This window comes from Rhipicephalus microplus, unplaced genomic scaffold (genome assembly GCF_043290135.1).
Source record: "Rhipicephalus microplus isolate Deutch F79 unplaced genomic scaffold, USDA_Rmic scaffold_39, whole genome shotgun sequence".
Taxonomy (NCBI): domain Eukaryota; kingdom Metazoa; phylum Arthropoda; class Arachnida; order Ixodida; family Ixodidae; genus Rhipicephalus; species Rhipicephalus microplus.
The window spans coordinates 1,042,856-1,068,788 of NW_027464612.1; positions in this window are offsets into that span (position 1 = coordinate 1,042,856).

Here is a 25,933-nt window from a genome sequence, read left to right on the forward strand (position 1 = left end):
GGTGATGCACGACTAAGATTGTATATGGGAACACTGCATATAAGAAAGGTAGTGTAGACATACCATTGCTGTTTTTCTGAATTTGTCTAGTGGATGGCAATATAATGAATTTGTTTTAGAGATGTTCTTCAGAGGACAAAGCTAGGTAATTCCTCAATTGTATGGACTATATGGTTCATGCAAGTGTATATGCTTCAATGCAAACTTACGAAAAACGTACGAATGCGTATATGTAGTAAAGGTTCAATTGGCTTTACTATGTATTGAATTTATGAGCATATATTTCAGCAGACTTATTCCGAGCAAAAACAGGTAGAACTTATGCTAATATGTGCTACAAATTTTAGCAGTAAAGATATTTTCAGCGAATGTGACAACGAAGTAAACAATCTCAAACATTCACAAGGTGTGCACCTCATTAGCTGTAGAAGTCGAAAAGCCTTATGAAACGACAAAAACTGTAGCGCATGCCAAAGAAAAGGGCCATGATCAGATGCAAAGCAGCCCATTTTCTCTCACTAGCGAACACGCTCTCATTGTGCAAGATTATTTCGGCTTCGTTGGCAGTCCCCGAGCAATTCGCTGGCGTTGAATTTTCACGCTGCAGGCTACGCAGCCGGACGTCGGTGAAGCACAGCAGCTGACATGGTTCACAGCCTTTAGACACGTGCGCTTCGCCGTAACGGCCCGTAAAGTCCGACACACAAGTTCGCATTGATATATCAAAGCTGAATTAAAACGGAGCTTCGCAATGCCAATCGACAAAAAGTACCACGGCTAACCACGGATAATTTGAACAAATTAACCAACAGAAACGCAATCGATGCCAATGTATCTTGAGTGTCAAAATAATCTAAATATTTGGAAAAAACACCGCTCTTGTATTATTAGTAAAAGTAAGAAAAAAATACTTTATTCCATTTTTATAGAAAATGACATAGTAACTACTCTTTTAACGGCTTTTTGATACATCCTGAAATTTCAATTTCAATTTCAATTTTTTAGATTTTTATTTTTCTGTACGTGCAACAGAAAAAACGAAGCAAAAGCAAAAGGCTACATAGCCTGACGGAGGCTTTTGCTCCGAAATACAGTCTGGCAAAATAAAATAAAATAAAAACTAAAATAACATGTCATACACAACTTAGCCGCAATTAGAGAACATCATTATATACAGATACAATTTGCAAATTCTGATCACACATGTAACCATCACAAATATAAAGAAAGAACAGGACAGTAAATAGTAATGAAAATACCTAAAAAACATCGTAATATATACAATAGGTGAGGTAAGGAAAGCATCTGGAGACACATACATCCTAAGCACCTTGAACAAACAATAAGCAAAAAAAACAACAAAAGGACACAAATAGTGTACTCTAAGCCATTGGGACACAGAAAGTAATAAATAATCCAAATTTCTGTATTAAGTGTATTCAATACAATTATAAAGGAGAAATTCCTTGAACTTATTTTTGGAAGTTTTCTTATTTAGGTCAAGTACGTCACCCAGTTTGTTGAGGAGACTCGGTATTTGATAATCAATATGTTGTTGACCATAGGTTGTTCTAGTTTTCGGTGTTCTTATACTATGTGTACGGAGATAGTACTCAGCACATCGAGAAGAATCGTACATGGGGTATAGTTTATTATTTTGGATATACAATAATAACTTTTAATGATATATTTGGTTTGCTTGTAATATGAGATATTAAGGGAATAACGGACGTGCGCTAAGACCTTGTGGCATACCGTGATATCCCTCGAATAGTCTTAGTACCTTCTTTTGTAGTGTAAGTAATGTTTTATAGTTTTGAGCCGTCGTTGTTCCCCAACATAAGACACAATAACTTAGCCTGAAATATATCAGTGTAACGCTTTCTTTAGCCAAAGTGGTAATAACGGACATAGTTTGTACATACATCCAACGCTTCTACTTAGATCTGCTGCCAATTTATTTATATGTTCCTTCCAGGAAAGGTCTTCCTGGAACCACACACCCAAGAATTTCTGTACCTTGGCTTGTTCTAAAGTCTGACCCTCAAAGGAGACACTTAGACTTATATTCCGTGGCTTATTAATGGGTGCAAACAATATATATTTAGTTTTACTCGCGTTTAGCCGCAACTTGTTTAGTTTAATCCAGGAAGACAACTTATTTAGATATGTGTTTACAGACTTTTCAAGTTGAGAGATCGATGAACCAGCAAAAAATATATTGGTGTCGTCAGCATACATGATTAACTTAGGAGAATCCGGAATGCTACACAAGTTATTTACATAAACTATAAACAACAGAGGACCAAGTATCGATCCTTGTGGGACACCTTTGTTGACCCTCGCACGGGGAGATGTCTCTTGATTAATAGCGACATACTGATAGCGGTCTGTTAAGTAATTTTGAATTAACCTATTGGCAACGCCATGGACACCGTAGTTATTAAGTTTTTCTAAAAGAACGCTGTGGTGCACGGTGTCGAATGCTTTGCGGAAGTCAACAAAAAGACCAAGAGTATATAGCTTTTTCTCAAAATTGGTTAGTATCTCGTTTTTAATATTGAGCAATGCAAGCTCGGTGGATTTACATTTTTGAAAGCCAAATTGGGCATCACTTATTACATTGTACTTCGCAAAACATTTTTGTAATCGAATATTAATAGCGCTTTCAAAAACTTTTGACAGAATCGGAAGTACCGATATCGGTCGGTAGTTTCCAATCTCTTGGTCATTACCACCCTTGAAAACCGGACATACGCCAGTTATTTTTAATTCATCTGGAAATACGCCGGTAACAAGAGCTAAATTAATAATATGTGACAACGCAGGTGATATAACATCAGCGACGTATTTTACTGGTATAGCTTTAATATCATCGTAACCTGCTGCACAATTGTTTTTTATCTTTGTTAATAATTCTTCGGTTTTATGACATGAGATAGTGTGCAGAACTATAGAGTTAGATAAGCGACGGTCATTTACAGGCAGTTGTGTATCCTCGTCATACCCCGCATCATCGAAATCACAACTTTTTATGAAGTAGTTATTCATTGCCGTTGCCACCTCTCGGTTACCAAGGCCACTAGAGTTTTCCAAAACCCTAGGAATGTGGCTTTGTTTTATTTGACCAGAAAGATTTCTAACCTCGCTCCAAATTTTGCTTGGATTATCACTTATTCTACTAAATAAATTCTCATAATACCTGAATTTAGCGCGCATTATTACACCATTTAGGTGGTTTCTGTATTTTTTGAACTCACTGAGTAATTTGATATCTCGTGTCTTTATAAACGCATGGTACATGTTGTTCTTCTTTGTAATTTTTTAAATAGCGCATTACTGATCCAAGGTTTTCTAATTTTCTGGCGTTTTGCGTTCTTCACAGACACCGGGAAAGCTTCGTCATAACATTTTATGAGTTTATTAATGAATAGCTTGTATACCAAGTTAGCATCCCTTTTTTGTAACACGTGGTTCCAGTCTGTTGCAATAACACGATACCGGAAGATTCTAAGCGTGTCAGCGTTGATCTGACGAGACCGTACTTTTTTATTCCTTTTCCAAGTACCATTGGAAGAAGGAATGGTGCAAGAGATCGGTCGATGATCGCTTATATCTACTGCCAGCGATCCAGCAACGCAAGACGTTGGGAGTGTGTTCGTCAAACATATATCAAGTAGTGTCGCAGTCTCTGCAGTTAGGCGGGTTGCCTTAGAAATTACGTTATTACAGGCAAACGAATTTGCCAGCGCTATTAACTGCCGTGAAGTTGCATCCTGAGAGAGCATATCGATGTTTACATCACCCATTATCACAAATGGAAAGCCAGTAGGACACAAGTACTCAAAAACGTCTTCAATGAATGAAATGAACTTTGTTTTACACCCCGAGGGTGGTCTGTAAACGATCACGAATGCTTTTTCTAAGCGAACCATGAGGCACTCTACAACTTCATTAACCAGGGAAAATTGGGGGACAACTTCATGCTTTAAGGATTGTTTGACGTAAATAGCCACTCCACCACCTCTGCCAACGGGACGCACTATGCCATTGTAAGTGTAGTTCTCAAAATATGGTGGATCTTCACCTACAGTTAGCCAGGTTTCAGAGAACAGCAACAAGTCAAAGCTAAATGTAAGGGAGCTAAATATACTGAGGATCCTATCTGTCTTGTGGCGTATGCTGCGTGTGTTTAAATGAAAAACCTTTATGCACCTGCGCGCAGCCCCAAGAAGACCATTCACAGAACTGCTATCATGATAGTCATCACTAGGTATTGCTGTATCGGTGCTCATCTTAAACGAACGTATATCAGTTTGTGCATGTTAAAAAAAATGTTCACTCTGTGGCAGTTCCGCCCCCTTCCACGGTCATCTTGGCAAGATCATCTGAGTTTCTTATCTTTAGTATAGGCGAGGTTTCGTTTCTACGAGCAAATATCTTGCCCCCCGATCTCCAGACAAATTTCCAACGCATTTCCTTCTTTCTCTGAATAGCTGATCCAAGAAGCTGTTTTCCGTGTTTCGTCAAGTGCTCATTGACATATACTGCAGAAGATGTCTGGCTGCCCAGGTTCCTTGCTGTCAATTCTAACTTTCTTTGACTTGCTTAGAATGGCAAGCTTCTTTGTCCTGCGCACAAAACGGACTACTATATTAGTTTGGTCATGATGAGCAGTCGGTACTCTGTGACAGATATCGACGTCATCTGAAGTTATTTCCTCTTGAATGGCACCACAGATTTTCTTAACTGCATCAAGGGGTTCAACATCAGATGGGACACCCTTAATTTCCAAATTATTTGAGCGCTGGTAAGTTTCGACCTCCTCTATTCTACGATGTAGTCTGTCATTTTCAGCTTTGAGCTCTTGGTTTTCTTTTATTACAGATTGAATATCTGCTCTGAGTTCTTTCACTTCGTTCAAAGCATCTTTTATATCTCGAAGTTCCTTTCTTAGTTCTCGTCGTAAGTCTTCGATTGCTTTAGCAGTATCGCGCGCATCCTTCGACATGGTTAGCCAACACAAATGCGTTCACTTGCAAACGATGATACAGGAACAGCACGTCCGGCAGCAGTGCACAAATCGCAAAAAAATAATAATAAATGCTGTTGAATACAACAGACAAATTCTCCCCTTAAACAGGGGTAGATTTAGTAAGCGATGCCAATGTGCACTGCTGCCGGACTGTAGGCGACGACTTTCTTGCAGCGTCTTTTGTAGCAGCGGTGAACCGTCGCCCTCTGGTGATGCGCTGCTTTCGTCGTCGACAAGCAAACACGCCCCGCTTCGCCTGGGCCAGAGTATCAGGCTGCGTCAACGATGCATCGGTCGTAGGCGTATCTGAAACAGGCGTAGATTTAGTAAGCGATGCCAATGTACACTGCTGCCGGACTGTAGGCGACGACTTTCTTGCAGCGTCTTTTGTAGCAGCGGTGAACCGTCGCCCTCTGGTGATGCGCTGCTTTCGTCGTCGACAAGCAAACACGCCCCACTTCGCCTGGGCCAGAGTATCAGGCTGCGTCAACGATGCATCGGTCGTAGGCGTATCTGAAACAGGCGTAGATTTAGTAAGCGATGCCAATGTGCACTGCTGCCGGACTGTAGGCGACGACTTTCTTGCAGCGTCTTTTGTAGCAGCGGTGAACCGTCGCCCTCTGGTGATGCGCTGCTTTCGTCGTCGACAAGCAAACACGCCCCACTTCGCCTGGGCCAGAGTATCAGGCTGCGTCAACGATGCATCGGTCGTAGCCGTATCTGAAACAGGCGTAGATTTAGTAATCGATGCCAATGTGCACTGCTGCCGGACTGCTGCCGGAATAGGAGTTTTAGCCGCGCTGAGTGCCGCTAACAGGGAAAATGCACACTAACTTATCCGACCGCTAAAATACGAGTTAGTAGTATCACTATATGCGCGAAAGACAAAACTCGCTGGATGGATGGATGGATGGATGGATGGATGGATGGATGGATGGATGGATGGATGGATGGATGGATGGATGGATGGATGGATGGATGGATGGATGGATGGATGGATGGATGGATGGATGGATGGATGGATGGATGGATGGATGGATGGATGGATGGATGGATGGATGGATGGATGGATGGATGGATGGATGGATGGATGGATGGATGGATGGATGGATGGATGGATGGATGGATGGATGGATGGATGGATGGATGGATGGATGGATGGATGGATGGATGGATGGATGGATGGATGGATGGATGGATGGATGGATGGATGGATGGATGGATGGATGGATGGATGGATGGATGGATGGATGGATGGATGGATGGATGGATGGATGGATGGATGGATGGATGGATGGATGGATGGATGGATGGATGGATGGATGGATGGATGGACGGACGGACGGACGGACGGACGGACGGACGGACGGACGGACGGACGGACGGACGGATATGGCTGTACACTTAAGATCGGGTGGTGGCTGGTGCCGCCAAGCCGCAACACTTAATGAACCAAAAACCAGATTCACCTCCTTTCCCCCAAATAGTAAGGTTGAGGATTCGTACTTCGCAGTGAAAGGCTCAATTCTCACTCGTGCCTTCACTTCAGCCACCAATCAGATAACCGATTCGTACTCGTAATAAAACAACACTATCTCGTCAGATGACGTCGTTTTTGGTGGTTTCACGACACTACCTAGCTTAAACTAACATAACTCAACCTAACATAACCTTCGCACTTCTATCGTTAGAAAACGTTTTACTCGCTACTTTACAATGCTTTCCACAACGTTACCACAGTTTCATGCGCTTTCACATTAGATATCGCAGTTCCCGACTTGTAATGGTGAAAAACACTGCATCTATATAGCTGACATTGTTTAATGCGGTTTTTTTGTCGCTTCATGACTTAACCTAACCTAACCTTCGCACTTGTAACTAAAAACGCTCTATTACACTGTTTCGTTCACAATTACGATATTTGCATGACCTCACAGTTTTTTACCAACTTATTACAGTACAGAACGCTGTATCTCGCTAAATGACATCGTTCTTTAAGGTTTCACGATGCTTGCATGCGCTTTAACGAGAATACCACTATATAGCAGTTTCGCACTTGTAACGGTACAAGACGCAGTATCTGGCTTGTTAATGCCGTTTTGTGTGCTTTCACAATATTTCATCTATCGCAGTTTCGTACTCGCAATTAAACAACACTATCTCGTTAGATGACGTCGTTTTTGGTGGTTTCACGACGCTACTTACTTAAATTAACATAACTCAACCTAACATAACCTTCGCACTTCTATCGTTAGAAAACGTTTTACTCGCTACTTTACAATGCTTTCTGCAACATTACGACGGTTTCATGCGCTTTAACAATAGATATCGCAAGTTCCGACCTGTAATGATGAAAAACACTGCATCTCACTAAGTGAAATTGTTTATTGCGGTTTTACGACGGTTCATATCTTAACCTAACCTAACCTTCGCGCTTGTATCTAAAAACGCTCTGTTACACTGTTTCGTTCACAATTACGATATTTGCATGGCCGCACAGTTTTTCACCCCCTTAGTACAGTACAGAACGCTGTATCTCGCTAAATGACATCGTTCCTTAAGGTTTCACGATGCTTGCATGCGCTTTAACGAGAATATCACAGTATACAGTTTCGCACTTGTAACGATACAACACGCAGTATCTGGCTTGTTCATGCCGTTTTGTGTGCTTTCACAATATTTCACCTATCGCAGTTTCGTACTCGCAAGAAAAGAACACTATCTCGTTAGATGACGTCGTTTTTGGTGGTTTCACGACGCTACCTAGCTTAAACTAACTTAGCCTAACTAACCTTCGCACTTCTATCGTTAGAAAACGTTTTACTCGCTACTTCACAATGCTTTCTACAACATTACGACGGTTTCATGCGCTTTCACATTAGATATCGCAGTTCCCGACTTGTAATGGTGAAAAACACTGCATCTCACTAAGTGACATTGTTTAATGCGGTTTTACGACGGTTCATATCTTAACCTAACCTAACATTCGCGCTTGAATCTAAAAACGCCCTATTACAATGTTTCGTTCACAATTACGATATTTGCATGACCTCACAGTTTTTCACCAACTTATTACAGTACAGAACGCTGTATCTCGCTAAATGACATCGTTCTTTAAGGTTCCACGATGCTTGCATGCGCTTTAACGAGAATATCACAATACAGCAGTTTCGCACTTGTAACGGTACAACACGCAGTATCTGGCTTGTTCATGCCGTTTTGTGTGCTTTCACAATATTTCACCTATCGCAGTTTCATCCTCGCAATAAAACAACACTATCTCGTTAGATGACGTCGTTTTTGGTGGTTTCACGACGCTAGCTAGCTTAAACTAACATAACTCAACCTAACATAACCTTCGCACTCTTATCGTTAGAAAACGTTTTACTCCCTACTTTTCAATGGTTTCTGCAACATTACGACGGTTTCATGCGCTTTCACATTAGATATCGCAGTTCCGGACTTGTAATGGTGAAAAACACTGCATCTCACTAAGTGACATTGTTTAATGCGGTTTTACGACGGTTCATATCTTAACCTAACCTAACCTTCGCGCTTGTAACTAAAAACGCTCTATTACACTGTTTCGTTCACAATTACGATGTTTGCATGACCTCACAGTTTTTCACCAACTTATTTCAGTACAGAACGCTGTATCTCGCTAAATGACATCGTTCTTTAAGGTTTCACGATGCTTGCATGCGCTTTAACGAGAATATCACTATATAGCAGCTTCGTACTTGTAACGGTACAACACGCAGTATCTGGCTTGTTCATGCCGTTTTGTGTGGTTTCACAATATTTCACCTATCGCAGTTTCGTACTCGCAATTAAACAACACTATCTCGTTAGATGACGTTGTTTTTGGTGGTTTCGCGACGCTACCTAGCCTAAACTAACTCAACCTAACATAACCTTCGCACTTCTATTGTGAGAAATCGTTTTACTCGCTACTTTACAATGCTTTCAACAACATTACGACGGTTTCGGAGGCTTTCACATTAGATATCGCAGTTCCCGGCTTGTAATGGTGAAAAACACTGCATCTCACTAAGTGACATTGTTTAATGCGGTTTTACGACGGTTCATATCTTAACCTAACCTAACATTCGCACGTGTAAAAAACACTCTATTACACTGTTTCGTTCACAATTACGATATTTGCATGACCTCACAGTTTTTCACCAATTTATTACAGTACAGAACGCTGTATCTCGCTAAATGACATCGTTCTTTAAGGTTTCACGATGCTTGCATGCGCTTTAACGAGAATATCACAGTATAGCAGTTTCGCACTTGTAACGATACAACACGCAGTATCTGGCTTGTTCATGCCGTGTTGTGTGCTTTCACAACATTTCACCTATCGCAGTTTCGTACGCGCAATAAAACAACACTATCTCGTTAGATTACGTCGTTTTTGGTGTTTTCACGACGCTACCTAGCTTAAACTAACTTAACCTAACCTAACCTACGCACTTCTATCGTTAGAAAACGTTTTACTCGCTACTTTACAGTGCTTTCTACAACATTACGACGGTTTCATGCGCTTTCACATTAAATATCGCAGTTCCCGACTTGTAATGGTGAAAAACACTGCATCTCACTAAGTGACATTGTTTAATGTGGTTTTACGACGGTTCATATCTTAACCTAACCTAACATTCGCGCTTGTATCTAAAAACGCTCTATTACACTGTTTCCTTCACAATTACGATATTTGCATGACCTCACAGTTTTTCACCAACTTATTACAGTACAGAACGCTGTATCTCGCTAAATGACATCGTTCTTTAAGGTTTCACGATGCGTGCATGCGCTTTAACGAGAATATCACAATACAGCAGTTTCGCACTTGTAACGGTACAAGACGCAGTATCTGGCTTGTTCATGCCGTTTTGTGTGCTTTCACAACATTTCACCTATCGCAGTTTCGTACGCGCAATAAAACAACACTATCTCGTTAGATTACGTCGTTTTTGGTGTTTTCACGACGCTACCTAGCTTAAAATAACTTAACCTAACCTAACCTACGCACTTCTATCGTTAGAAAACGTTTTATTCGCTACTTTACAACGCTTTTTAAAACATTACGACGGTTTCATGAATTTTCACATTAGATATCGCAGTTTCCGACTTGTAGTGGTGAAAAACACATCTCATTGGCTGACATTGTTTAATGCGGTTTTATGACGCTTCATAACTTAATCTAACGTAACCTTCGAACTTGTATCTAAAAACACTCGGTTACACTGTTTTGTTGACAATTACGATATTTGCATAACCTCAAAGTTTTTTCACCAACTTAGTACAGTACAGAACGCTGTATCTCGCTAAATGACATCGTATTTTAAGGTTTCACGATGCTTGCAAACACTATCACGAGAATATCACAATAGCAGTTTCGCGCTTGTAACTGTAGAAGACGCAGTATCTGGCTAGTTCGTGCCGTTATGTGTGCTTTCACAATATTTCACATATCGCAGTTTCGCACTCGCAACAAAACAACACTAACTCGTTAGAGGAAGTCGCAATTGGTGGTTTAACGACGCCACCTAGCTTAAAATAACATAACTCAACCTAACCTAACCTTCGCATCTCTAGCGTTAGAAAACGTTTTACTGGCTACTTTACAATGCTTTCTGCAACATTACGACGGTTTCATGCGCTTTCACATTAGATATCGCAGTTCCCGACTTGTAATGGTGAAAAACACTGCATCTCAATAGCTGAAATTGTTTATTGCGGTTTTATGACGCTTCATAACCTAACCTAACATTCGCGCTTGTATCTAAAAACGCTCTATTACACTGTTTCGTTCACAATTGCGATATTTGCATGACCTCATAGTTTTTCACCAACCTAGTACAGTACAGAACGCTGTATCTCGCTAAATGACATCGTTCTTTAAGGTTTCACGATGCTTTCATGCGCTTTCACGAGAATATCACAATATAGCAGTTTCGCTATTGTAACGGTCCAAGACGCAGTATCTGGCTAGTTCATGCCATTTTCTGTGCTTTCACAATATTTCACCTATCGCAGTTTCGTACTCGCAATAAAACAACACTATCTCGTTAGATGACGTCGTTTTTGGGGGTTTCACGACGCTACTTAGCTTAACCTAACTTAACCTAACCCAACCTTCGCACTTCTATCGTTAGAAAACGTTTTACTCGCTACTTCACAATGCTTTCTACAACATTACGACGGTTTCATGCGCTTTCAGAATAGATATCGCAGTTCCCAACTTGTAATGTTGAAAAACACTGCATCTCACTAAGTGACATTGTTTATTGCGGTCTTACGACGGTTCACATCTTAACCTAACCTAACATTCGCACGTGTATAAAACACTCTATTACACTGTTTCGTTCACAATTACGATATTTGCATGACCTCACAGTTTTTCACCAATCTATTACAGTACAGAACGCTGTATCTCGCTAAATGACATCGTTCCTTAAGGTTTCAGGATGCTTGCATGCACTTTAACGAGAATATCACAGTATACAGTTTCGCACTTGTAACGATACAACACGCAGTATCTGGCTTGTTCATGCTGTTTTGTGTGCTTTCACAATATTTCACCTATCGCAGTTTCGCACTCGCAATAAAAAAACACTATCTCGTTAGATGACGTCGTTTTTGGTGGTTTCACGACGCTACCTTGCTTAAACTAACTTAACCTAACCTAACCTTCGCACTTATATCGTTAGCAGACGTTTTACTCGCTACTTTACAATGCTTTCTACAAAGTTACGACGGCTTCATGCGCTTTCACAATAGATATCGCTGTTCCTGACTTGTAATGGTGAAAAACACTGCATCTCAATAGCTGAAATTGTTTATTGCGGTTTTATGACGCTTCATAACCTGACCTAACATTCGCGCTTGTATCTAAAAACGCTCTACTACACTGTTTCGTTCACAATTGCGATCTTTGCATGACCTCATAGTTTTTCACCAACCTTGTACAGTACACAACGCTGTATCTCGCTAAATGACATCGTTCCTTAAGGTTTCACGATGCTTCCATGCGCTTTAACGAGAATATCATAGTATAGCAGTTTCGCACTTGTAACGATACAACACGCAGTATCTGTCTTGTTCATGCCGTTTTGTGAGCTTTTAAAACATTTCACCTATCGCAGTTTCGTACTCGCAATAAAACAACACTATCTCGTTAGATGACGTCGTTTTTGGTGGTTTCACGACGCTACTTAGGTTAAACTAACTTAACCTAACCTAACCTTCGCACTTCTATCGTTAGAAAACGTTTTACTCGCTACTTTACAATGCTTTCTACAACATTACGACGGTTTCATGCGCTTTCACATTAGATATCGCAAATCCCGACTTGTAATGGTGAAAAACACTGCATCTCACTAAGTGACATTGTTTAATGCGGTTTTACGACGGTTCATATCGTAACCTAACCTAACATTCGCGCTTGTATCTAAAAACGCTCTATTACACTCTTTACTTCACAATTACGATATTTGCATGACCTCACAGTTTTTCACCAACTTATTACAGTACAGAACGCTGTATCTCGCTAAATGACATCGTTCTTTAAGGTTTCTCGATGCTTGCATGCGCTTTAACGAGAATATCACAATACAGCAGTTTCGCACTTGTAACGATACAACACGCAGTATCTGGCTTGTTCATGCCGTTTTGTGTGCTTTCACAACATTTCACCTATCGCAGTTTCGTACTCGCCATAAAACAACACTATCTCGTTAGATGACGTCGTTTTTGGTGGTTTCACGACGCTACCTAGCTTAAACTAACACAACTTAACCTAACATAACCTTCGCACTTCTATCGTTAGAAAACGTTTTACTCGCTACTTTACAATGCTTTCTACAACGTTACGATGGTTTCATGCGCTTTCACATTAGATGTCGCAGTTCGCGGCTTGTAATGGTGAAAAACGCTGCATCTCAATAGCTGAAAATAAAGTTTTTTCATTCCATTCCATTCTCAATAGCTGACATTGTTTGATGCGGTTTTTTGCCGCTTCATGACTTAACCTAACCTAACCTTTGCACTCGTATCTAAAAACGCTCTATTACACTGTTTCGTTCACAATTACGATGTTTGCATGACCTCACAGTGTTTCACCAACTAGTACAGTACATAACGCTGTATCTAGCTAGATGACATCGTTCTTTAAGGTTTCACGATGCTTGCATGCGCTTTAACGAGAATATCACAGTATACAGTTTCGCACTTGTAACTTAACAACACGCAGTATCTGGCTTGTTCATGCCGTTTTGTGTGCTTTCACAATATTTCACCTATCGCAGTTTCGCACTCGCAATAAAAAACACTATCTCGTTAGATGACGTCGTTTTTGGTGGTTTCACGACGCTACCAAGCTTAAACTAACTTAACCTAACCTAACCTTCGCACTTCTATCGTTAGAAGACGTTTTACTCGCTACTTTACAATGCTTTCTACAAAGTTACGACGGCTTCATGCGCTTTCACATTAGATATCGCAGTTCCCGACTTGTAATGGTGAAAAACACTGCATCTCAATAGCTGAAATTGTTTATTGCGGTTTTATGACGCTTTATAACCTAACCTAACATTCGCGCTTGTATCTAAAAACGCTCTATTACACTGTTTCGTTCACAATTGCGATATTTGCATGACCTCACAGTTTTTCACCAATCTATTGCAGTACAGAACGCTGTATCTCGCTAAATGACATCGTTCCTTAAGGTTTCAGGATGCTTGCATGCGCTTTAACGAGAATATCACAGTATACAGTTTCGCACTTGTAACGATACAACAAGCTGTATCTGGCTTGTTCATGCCGTTTTGTGTGCTTTCACAATATTTCACCTATCGCAGTTTCGCACTCGCAATAAAACAACACTATCTCGTTAGATGACGTCGTTTTTGGTGGTTTCACGACGCTACCTTGCTTAAACTAACTTAACCTAACCTAACCTTCGCACTTATATCGTTAGCAGACGTTTTACTCGCTACTTTACAATGCTTTCTACAAAGTTACGACGGCTTCATGCGCTTTCACATTAGATATCGCAGTTCCTGACTTGTAATGGTGAAAAACACTGCATCTCAATAGCTGAAATTGTTTATTGCGGTTTTATGACGCTTCATAACCTAACCTAACATTCGCGCTTGTATCTAAAAACGCTCTACTACACTGTTTCGTTCACAATTGCGATCTTTGCATGACCTCATAGTTTTTCACCAACCTAGTACAGTACAGAACGCTGTATCTCGCTAAATGACATCGTTCTTTAAAGTTTCACGATGCTTCCATGCGCTTTAACGAGAATATCATAGTATAGCAGTTTCGCACTTGTAACGATACAACACGCAGTATCTGTCTTGTTCATGCCGTTTTGTGAGCTTTCAAAACATTTCACCTATCGCAGTTTCGTACTCGCAATAAAAAAACACTATCTCGTTAGATGACGTCGTTTTTGGTGGTTTCACGACGCTACCTAGGTTAAACTAACTTAACCTAACCTAACCTTCGCACTTCTATCGTTAGAAAACGTTTTACTCGCTACTTTACAATGCTTTCTACAACATTACGACGGTTTCATGCGCTTTCACATTAGATATCGCAGTTCCCGACTTGTAATGGTGAAAAACACTGCATCTCACTAAGTGACATTGTTTAATGCGGTTTTACGACGGTTCATATCGTAACCTAACCTAACATTCGCGCTTGTATCTAAAAACGCTCTATTACACTATTTCCTTCACAATTACGATATTTGCATGACCTCACAGTTTTTCACCAACCTATTACAGTACAGAACGCTGTATCTCGCTAAATGACATCGTTCTTTAAGGTTTCTCGATGCTTGCATGCGCTTTAACGAGAATATCACAATACAGCAGTTTCGCACTTGTAACGATACAACACGCAGTATCTGGCTTGTTCATGCCGTTTTGTGTGCTTTCACAACATTTCACCTATCGCAGTTTCGTACTCGCCATAAAACAACACTATCTCGTTAGATGACGTCGTTTTTGGTGGTTTCACGACGCTACCTAGCTTAAACTAACACAACTTAACCTAACATAACCTTCGCACTTCTATCGTTAGAAAACGTTTTACTCGCTACTTTACGATGCTTTCTACAACGTTACGATGGTTTCATGCGCTTTCACATTAGATGTCGCAGTTCCCGGCTTGTAATGGTGAAAAACACTGCATCTCAATAGCTGAAAATAAAGTTTTTTCATTCCATTCCATTCTCAATAGCTGACATTGTTTGATGCGGTTTTTTGCCGCTTCATGACTTAACCTAACCTAACCTTTGCACTCGTATCTAAAAACGCTCTATTACACTGTTTCGTTCACAATTACGATATTTGCATGACCTCACAGTGTTTCACCAACTAGTACAGTACATAACGCTGTATCTAGCTAGATGACATCGTTCTTTAAGGTTTCACGATGCTTGCAAGCACTTTCACGAGAATATCACAGTAAAGCAGTTTCGCACTTGTAACGGTACAACACGCAGAATCTGGCTTGTTCATGCCGTTTTGTGTGCTTTCACAACATTTCACCTATCGCAGTTTCGTACTCGAGGTTAAACAACACTATCTCGTTAGATGACGTTGTTTTTGGTGGTTTCGCGACGCTACCTAGCCTAAACTAACTCAACCTAACATAACCTTCGCACTTCTATTGTGAGAAATCGTTTTACTCGCTACTTTACAATGCTTTCAACAACATTACGACGGTTTCGGAGGCTTTCACATTAGATATCGCAGTTCCCGGCTTGTAATGGTGAAAAACACTGCATCTCACTAAGTGACATTGTTTAATGCGGTTTTACGACGGTTCATATCTTAACCTAACCTAACATTCGCACGTGTAAAAAACACTCTATTACACTGTTTCATTCACAATTACGATATTTGCATGACCTCACAGTTTTTCACCAATCTATTACAGTACAGAACGCCGTATCTCGCTAAATGACATCGTTCTTTAAGGTTTCACGATGCTTGCATGCGCTTTAACGAGAATATCACAGTATAGCAGTTTCGCACTTGTAACGATACAACACGCAGTATCTGGCTTGTTCATGCCGTTTTGTGTGCTTTCACAACATTTCACCTATCGCAGTTTCGTACTCGCAATAAAACAACACTATCTCGTTAGATGACGTCGTTTTTGGTGGTTTCACGACGCTACCTAGCTTAAACTAACTTAACCTAACCTAACCTTCGCACTTCTGTCGTTAGAAAACGTTTTACTCCCTACTTTACAATGCTTTCTACAACATTACGACGGTTTCATGCGCTTTCACACTAGATATCGATGTTCCCGACTTGTAATGGTGAAAAACACTGCATCTCACTAAGTGACATTGTTTATAGCGGTTTTACGACGGTTCATATCTTAACCTAACCTAACATTCGCGCTTGAATCTAAAAACGCCCTATTACAATGTTTCGTTCACAATTACGATATTTGCATGACCTCACAGTTTTTCACCAACTTATTACAGTACAGAACGCTGTATCTCGCTAAATGACATCGTTCTTTAAGGTTCCACGATGCTTGCATGCGCTTTAACGAGAATATCACAATACAGCAGTTTCGCACTTGTAACGGTACAACACGTAGTATCTGGCTTGTTCATGCCGTTTTGTGTGCTTTCACAATATTTCACCTATCGCAGTTTCATCCTCGCAATAAAACAACACTATCTCGTTAGATGACGTCGTTTTTGGTGGTTTCACGACGCTACCTAGCTTAAACTATCCTAACCTAACCTAACCTTCGCACTTCTATCGTTAGAAGACGTTTTACTCGCTACTTTACAATGCTTTCTACAAAGTTACGACGGCTTCATGCGCTTTCACATTAGATATCGCAGTTCCCGACTTGTAATGGTGAAAAACACTGCATCTCAATAGCTGAAATTGTTTATTGCGGTTTTATGACGCTTTATAACCTAACCTAACATTCGCGCTTGTATCTAGAAACGCTCTATTACACTCTTTCGTTCACAATTGCGATATTTGCATGACCTCATAGTTTTTCACCAACCTAGTACAGTACAGAACGCTGTATCTCGCTAAATGACATCGTTCTTTAAGGTTTCACGATGCTTGCATGCGCTTTAACGAGAATATCACTATATAGCAGTTTCGTACTTGTAACGGTACAACACGCAGTATCTGGCTTGTTCATGCCGTTTTGTGTGCTTTCACAACATTTCACCCATCGCAGTTTCGTAATCGCAATAAAACAACACTATCTCGTTAGATGACGTCGTTTTTGGTGGTTTCACGACGCTACCTAGCTTAAACTATCTTAACCTAACCTAAACTTCGCACTTCTATTGTTAGAAGACGTTTTACTCGCTACTTTACAATGCTTTCTACAAAGTTACGACGGCTTCATGCGCTTTCACATTAGATATCGCAGTTCCCGACTTGTAATGGTGAAAAACACTGCATCTCAATAGCTGAAATTGTTTATTGCGGTTTTATGACGCTTTATTACCTAACCTAACATTCGCGCTTGTATCTAGAAACGCTCTATTACACTGTTTCGTTCACAATTGCGATATTTGCATGACCTCATAGTTTTTCACCAACCTAGTACAGTACAGAACGCTGTATCTCGCTAAATGACATCGTTCTTTAAGGTTTCACGATGCTTGCATGCGCTTTAACGAGAATATCACAGTATAGCAGTTTCGCACTTGTAACGATACAACACGCAGTATCTGGCTTGTTCATGCCGTTTTGTGTGCTTTCACAACATTTCACCTATCGCAGTTTCGTACACGCAATAAAACAACACTATCTCGTTAGATGACGTTGTTTTTGGTGGTTTCGCGACGCTACCTAGCCTAAACTAACTCAACCTAACATAACCTTCGCACTTCTATTGTGAGAAATCGTTTTACTCGCTACTTTACAATGCTTTCAACAACATTACGACGGTTTCGGAGGCTTTCACATTAGATATCGCAGTTCCCGGCTTGTAATGGTGAAAAACACTGCATCTCACTAAGTGACATTGTTTAATGCGGTTTTACGACGGTTCATATCTTAGCCTAACCTAACATTCGCACGTGTATAAAACACTCTATTACACTGTTTCGTTCACAATTACGATATTTGCATGACCTGACAGTTTTTCACTAATCTATTACAGTACAGAACGCTGTATCTCGCTAAATGATATCGTTCTTTAAGGTTTCACGATGCTTGCATGCGCTTTAACGAGAATATCACAGTATAGCAGTTTCGCACTTGTAACGATACAACACGAAGTATCTGGCTTGTTCATGCCGTTTTGTATGCTTTCACAACATTTCACCTATCGCAGTTTCGTACTCGCAATAAAACAACACTATCTCGTTAGATGACGGCGTTTTTGGTGGTTTCACGACGCTACCTAGCTTAAACTAACTTAACCTAACCTAACCTTCGCACTTCTGTCGTTAGAAAACGTTTTACTCCCTACTTTACAATGCTTTCTACAACATTACGACGGTTTCATGCGCTTTCACATTAGATATCGCAGTTCCCGACTTGTAATGGTGAAAAACACTGCATCTCACTAAGTGACATTGTTTAATGCGGTTTTACGACGGTTCATATCTTAACCTAACCTAACATTCGCGCTTGAATCTAAAAACGCCCTATTACAATGTTTCGTTCACAATTACGATATTTGCATGACCTCACAGTTTTTCACCAACTTATTACAGTACAAAACGCTGAATCTCGCTAAATGACATCGTTCTTTAAGGTTCCACGATGCTTGCATGCGATTTAACGAGAATATCACAATACAGCAGTTTCGCACTTGTAACGGTACAACACGCAGTATCTGGCTTGTTCATGCCGTTTTGTGTGCTTTCACAATATTTCACCTATCGCAGTTTCATCCTCGCAATAAAAAATTACTATCTCGTTAGATGACGTCGTTTTTGGTGGTTTCACGACGCTAGCTAGGTTAAACTAAAATAACTCAACCTAACATAACCTTCGCACCCTTATCGTTAGAAAACGTTTTACTCCCTACTTTTCAATGGTTTCTGCAACATTACGACGGTTTCATGCGCTTTCACATTAGATATCGCAGTTCCCGACTTGTAATGGTGAAAAACACTGCATCTCACTAAGTGACATTGTTTAATGCGGTTTTACGACGCTTCATATCTTAACCTAACCTAACCTTCGCGCTTGTAACTAAAAACGCTCTATTACACTGTTTCGTTCACAATTACGATGTTTGCATGACCTCACAGTTTTTCACCAACTTATTACAGTACAGAACGCTGTATCTCGCTAAATGACATCGTTCTTTAAGGTTTCTCGATGCTTGCATGCGCTTTAACGAGAATATCACAATACAGCCGTTTCGCACTTGTAACGATAAACACGCAGTATCTGGCTTGTTCATGCCGTTTTGTGTGCTTTCACAACATTTCACCTATCGCAGTTTCGTACTCGCAATAAAACAACACTATCTCGTTAGATGACGTCGTTTTTGATGGTTTCACGACGCTACCTAGCTTAAACTAACATAACTTAACCTAACATAACCTTCGCACTTCTATCGTTAGAAAGCGTTTTACTCGCTACTTTACAATGCTTTCTACAACGTTACGATGGTTTCATGTGCTTTCACAATAGATGTCGCAGTTCCCGGCTTGTAATTGTGAAAAACACTGCATCTCAATAGCTGAAAATAAAGTTTTTTCATTCCATTCCATTCTCAATAGCTGACATTGTTTAATGCGGTTTTTTGCCGCTTCATGACTTAACCTAACCTAACCTTTGCACTCTTATCTAAAAACGCTCTATTACACTGTTTCGTTCACAATTACGATATTTGCATGACCTCACAGTGTTTCACCAACTAGTACAGTACATAACGCTGTATCTAGCTGGATGACATCGTTCTTTAAGGTTTCACGATGCTTGCATGCGCTTTCACGAGAATATCACAAAATAGCAGTTTCGCACTTGTAACGGTACAAGACGCAGTATCCGGCTAGTTCATGCCGTTTTGTGCGCTTTCACAATATTTCACCTATCGCAGTTTCGTACCCGCAATAAAACAACACTATTTCGTTAGATGACGTCGTTTTTGGTGGTTTCACGACGCTACCTAGCTTAAACTAACATAACTCAACCTAACATAACCTTGGCACTTCTATCGTTAGAAAACGTTTTACTCGCTACTTTACAATGCTTTCTGCAACATTACGACGGTTTCATGCGCTTTCACAATAGATATCGCAAGTTCCGACCTGTAATGATGAAAAACACTGCATCTCACTAAGTGAAATTGTTTATTGCGGTTTTACGACGGTTCATATCTTAACCTAACCTAACCTTCGCGCTTGTATCTAAAAACGCTCTGTTACACTGTTTCGTTCACAATTACGATATTTGCATGGCCGCACAGTTTTTCACCCCCTTAGTACAGTACAGAACGCTGTATCTCGCTAAATGACATCGTTCCTTAAGGTTTCACGATGCTTGCATGCGCTTTAACGAGAATATCACAGTATACAGTTTCGAACTTGTAACGATACAACACGCAGTATCTGGCTTGTTCATGCCGTTTTGTGTGCTTTCACAATATTTCACCTATCGCAGTTTCGCACTCGCAATAAAACAACACAATCTCGTTAGATAACGTCGTTTTTGGTGGTTTCACGGCGCTACATAGCTTAAACTAACATAACTCAACCTAACATAACCTTCGCACTTCTATCGTTAGAAGACGTTTTACTCGCTACTTTACAATGCTTTCTACAAAGTTACGACGGCTTCATGCGCTTTCACATTAGATGTCGCAGTTCCCGACTTGTAATGGTGAAAAACACTGCATCTCAATAGCTGAAATTGTTTATTGCGGTTTTATGACGCTTTATAACCTAACCTAACATTCGCGCTTGTATCTAAAAACGCTCTATTACACTGTTTCGTTCACAATTGCGATATTTGCATGACCTCATAGTTTTTCACCAACCTAGTACAGTACAGAACGCTGTATCTCGCTAAATGACATCGTTCTTTAAGGTTTCACGATGCTTTCATGCGCTTTCACGAGAATATCACAATATAGCAGTTTCGCTCTTGTAACGGTCCAAGACGCAGTATCTGGCTAGTTCATGCCATTTTGTGTGCTTTCACAATATTTCACCTATCGCAGTTTCGTACTCGCAATAAAACAACACTATCTCGTTAGATGACGTCGTTTTTGGTGGTTTCACGACGCTACTTAGCTTAACCTAACTTAACCTAACCCAACCTTCGCACTTCTATCGTTAGAAAACGTTTTACTCGCTACTTCACAATGCTTTCTACAACATTACGACGGTTTCATGCGCTTTCACAATAGATATCGCAGTTCCCGACTTGTAATGTTGAAAAACACTGCATCTCACTAAGTGACATTGTTTATTGCGGTTTTACGACGGTTCATATCTTAACCTAACCTAACATTCGCACGTGTATAAAACACTCTATTACACTGTTTCGTTCACAATTACGATATTTGCATGACCTCACAGTTTTTCACCAATCTATTACAGTACAGAACGCTGTATCTCGCTAAATGACATCGTTCTTTAAGGTTTCACGATGCTTGCATGCGCTTTAAAGAGAATGTCACAATACAGCAGTTTCGCACTTGTAACGATACAACACGCAGTATCTGGCTTGTTCATGCCGTTTTGTGTGCTTTCCCAACATTTCATTCATCGCAGTTTCGTAATCGCAATAAAACAACACTATCTCGTTAGATGACGTCGTTATTGGTGGTTTCACGACGCTACCTAGCTTAAACTAACATAACTTAACCTAACATAACCTTCGCACTTCTATCGTTAGAAAACGTTTTACTCGCTACTTTACAATGCTTTCTACAACATTACGACGGTTTCATGCGCTTTCACAATAGATATTGCAGTTCCCGACTTGTAATGGTGAAAAACACTGCATCTCACTAAGTGACATTGTTTAATGCGGTTTTACGACGGTTCATATCTTAACCTAACCTAACATTCGCACTTGTATCTAAAAACACTCTATTACACTGTTTCGTTCACAATTACGATATTTGCATTACCTCACAGTTTTTCACCAATCTATTACAGTACAGAACGCTGTATCTCGCTAAATCACATCGTTCCTTAAGGTTTCACGATGCTTGCATGCGCTTTAACGAGAATATCACAGTATACAGTTTCGCACTTGTAACAATACAACACGCAGTATCTGGCTTGTTCATGCCGTTTTGTGTGCTTTCACAATATTTCACCTATCGCAGTTTCGCACTCGCAATAAAACAACACTATCTCGTTAGATGACGTCGTTTTTGGTGGTTTCACGACGCTACCTTGCTTAAACCAACCTAACCTAACCTAACCTTCGCACTTATATCGTTAGAAGACGTTTTACTCGCTACTTTACAATGCTTTCTACAAAGTTACGACGGCTTCATGCGCTTTCACATTAGATATCGCAGTTCCTGACTTGTAATGGTGAAAAACACTGCATCTCAATAGCTGAAATTGTTTATTGCGGTTTTATGACGCTTTATAACCTAACCTAACATTCGCGCTTGTATCTAAAAACGCTCTATTACACTGTTTCGTTCACAATTGCGATATTTGCATGACCTCATAGTTTTTCACCAACCTAGTACAGTACAGAACGCTGTATCTCGCTAAATGACATCGTTCTTTAAGGTTTCACGATGCTTTCATGCGCTTTCACGAGAATATCACAATATAGCAGTTTCGCTCTTGTAACGGTCCAAGACGCAGTATCTGGCTAGTTCATGCCATTTTGTGTGCTTTCACAATATTTCACCTATCGCAGTTTCGTACTCGCAATAAAACAACACTATCTCGTTAGATGACGTCGTTTTTGGTGGTTTCACGACGCTACTTAGCTTAACCTAACTTAACCTAACCCAACCTTCGCACTTCTATCGTTAGAAAACGTTTTACTCGCTACTTCACAATGCTTTCTACAACATTACGACGGTTTCACGCGCTTTCACAATAGATATCGCAGTTCCCAACTTGTAATGTTGAAAAACACTGCATCTCACTAAGTGACATTGTTTATTGCGGTTTTACGACGGTTCATATCTTAACCTAACCTAACATTTGCACGTGTATAAAACACTCTATTACACTGTTTCGTTCACAATTACGATATTTGCATGACCTCACAGTTTTTCACCAACTTATTACAGTACAGAACGCTGTATCTCGCTAAATGACATCGTTCTTTAAGGTTTCACGATGCTTGCATGCGCTTTAAAGAGAATGTCACAATACAGCAGTTTCGCACTTGTAACAATACAACACGCAGTATCTGGCTTGTTCATGCCGTTTTGTGTGCTTTCCCAACATTTCACCCATCGAAGTTTCGTAATCGCAATAATACAACACTATCTCGTTAGATGACGTCGTTTTTGGTGGTTTCACGACGCTACCTAGCTTAAACTAACATAACTTAACCTAACATAACCTTCGCACTTCTATCGTTAGAAAACGTTTTACTCGCTACTTTACAATGCTTTCTACAACATTACGACGGTTTCATGCGCTTTCACAAGAGATATTGCAGTTCCCGACTTGTAATGGTGAAAAACACTGCATCTCACTAAGTGACATTGTTTAATGCGGTTTTACGACGGTTCATATCTTAACCTAACCTAACATTCGCACTTGTATCTAAAAACACTCTATTACACTGTTTCGTTCACAATTACGATATTTGCATGACCTCACAGTTTTTCCCCAATCTATTACAGTACAGAACGCTGTATCTCGCTAAATGACATCGTTCCTTAAGGTTTCAGGATGCTTGCATGCGCTTTAACGACAATATCACAGTATACAGTTTCGCACTTGTAACGATACAACAAGCAGTATCTGGCTTGTTCATGCCGTTTTGTGTGCTTTCACAATATTTCACCTATCGCAGTTTCGCACTCGCAATAAAACAACACTATCTCGTTAGATGACGTCGTTTTTGGTGGTTTCACGACGCGACCTTGCTTAAACTAACTTAACCTAACCTAACCTTCGCACTTATATCGTCAGCAGACGTTTTACTCGCTACTTTAGAATGCTTTCTACAACATTACGACGGTTTCATGCGCTTTCACATTAGATATCGCAGTTCCCGACTTGTAATGGTGAAAAACACTGCATCTCACTAAGTGACATTGTTTAATGCGGTTTTACGACGGTTCATATCTTAACCTAACCTAACATTCGCGCTTGTATCTAAAAACGCTCTATTACACTGTTTCCTTCACAATTACGATATTTGCATGACCTCACAGTTTTTCACCAACTTATTACAGTACAGAACGCTGTATCTCGCTAAATGACATCGTTCTTTAGGTTTCTCGATGCTTGCATGCGCTTTAACGAGAATATCACAATACAGCAGTTTCGCACTTGTAACGATACAACACGCAGTATCTGGCTTGTTCATGCCGTTTTGTGTGCTTTCACAACATTTCACCTATCGCAGTTTCGTACTCGCCATAAAACAACACTATCTCGTTAGATGACGTCGTTTTTGGTGGTTTCACGAGGCTACCTAGCTTAAACTAACACAACTTAACCTAACATAACCTTCGCACTTCTATCGTTAGAAAACGTTTTACTCGCTACTTTACAATGCTTTCTACAACGTTTCGATGGTTTCATGCGCTTTCACATTAGATGTCGCAGTTCCCGGCTTGTAATGGTGAAAAACACTGCATCTCAATAGCTGAAAATAAAGTTTTTTCATTCCATTCCATTCTCAATAGCTGACATTGTTTGATGCGGTTTTTTGCCGCTTCATGACTTAACCTAACCTAACCTTTGCACTCGTATCTAAAAACGCTCTCTTACACTGTTTCGTTCACAATTACGATATTTGCATGACCTCACAGTGTTTCACCAACTAGTACAGTACATAACACTGTATCTAGCTAGATGACATCGTTCTTTAAGGTTTCACGATGCTTGCAAGCACTTTCACGAGAATATCACAGTAAAGCAGTTTCGCACTTGTAACGGTACAACACGCAGAATCTGGCTTGTTCATGCCGTTTTGTGTGCTTTCACAACATTTCACCTATCGCAGTTTCGTACTCGCAATAAAAGAACACTATCTCGTTAGATGACGTCTTTTTTGGTGGTTTCACGAAGCTACCTAGCTTAAACTAACTTAGCCTAACTAACCTTCGCACTTCTATCGTTAGAAAACGTTTTACTTGCTACTTCACAATGCTTTCTGCAACATTACGACGGTTTCATGCGCGTTCACAATAGATATCGCAGTTCCCGACTTGTAATGGTGAAAAACACTGCATCTCACTAAGTGACATTGTTTAATGCGGTTTTACGACGGTTCATATCTTAGCCTAACCTAACATTCGCACGTGCATAAAACACTCTATTACACTGTTTCGATCACAATTACGATATTTGCATGACCTCACAGTTTTTCACCAATCTATTACAGTACAGAACGCTGTATCTCGCTAAATGACATCGTTCTTTAAGGTTTCACGATGCTTGCATGCGCTTTAACGAGAATATCACAGTATAGCAGTTTCGCACTTGTAACGATACAACACGCAGTATCTGGCTTGTTCATGCCGTTTTGTGTGCTTTCACAACATTTCACCTATCGCAGTTTCGTACACGCAATAAAACAACACTATCTCGTTAGATGACGTCGTTTTTGGTGGTTTCACGACGCTACCTAGCTTAAACTAACTTAACCTAACCTAACCTTCGCACTTCTGTTGTTAGAAAACGTTTTACTCCCTACTTTACAATGCTTTCTACAACATTACGACGGTTTCATGCGCTTT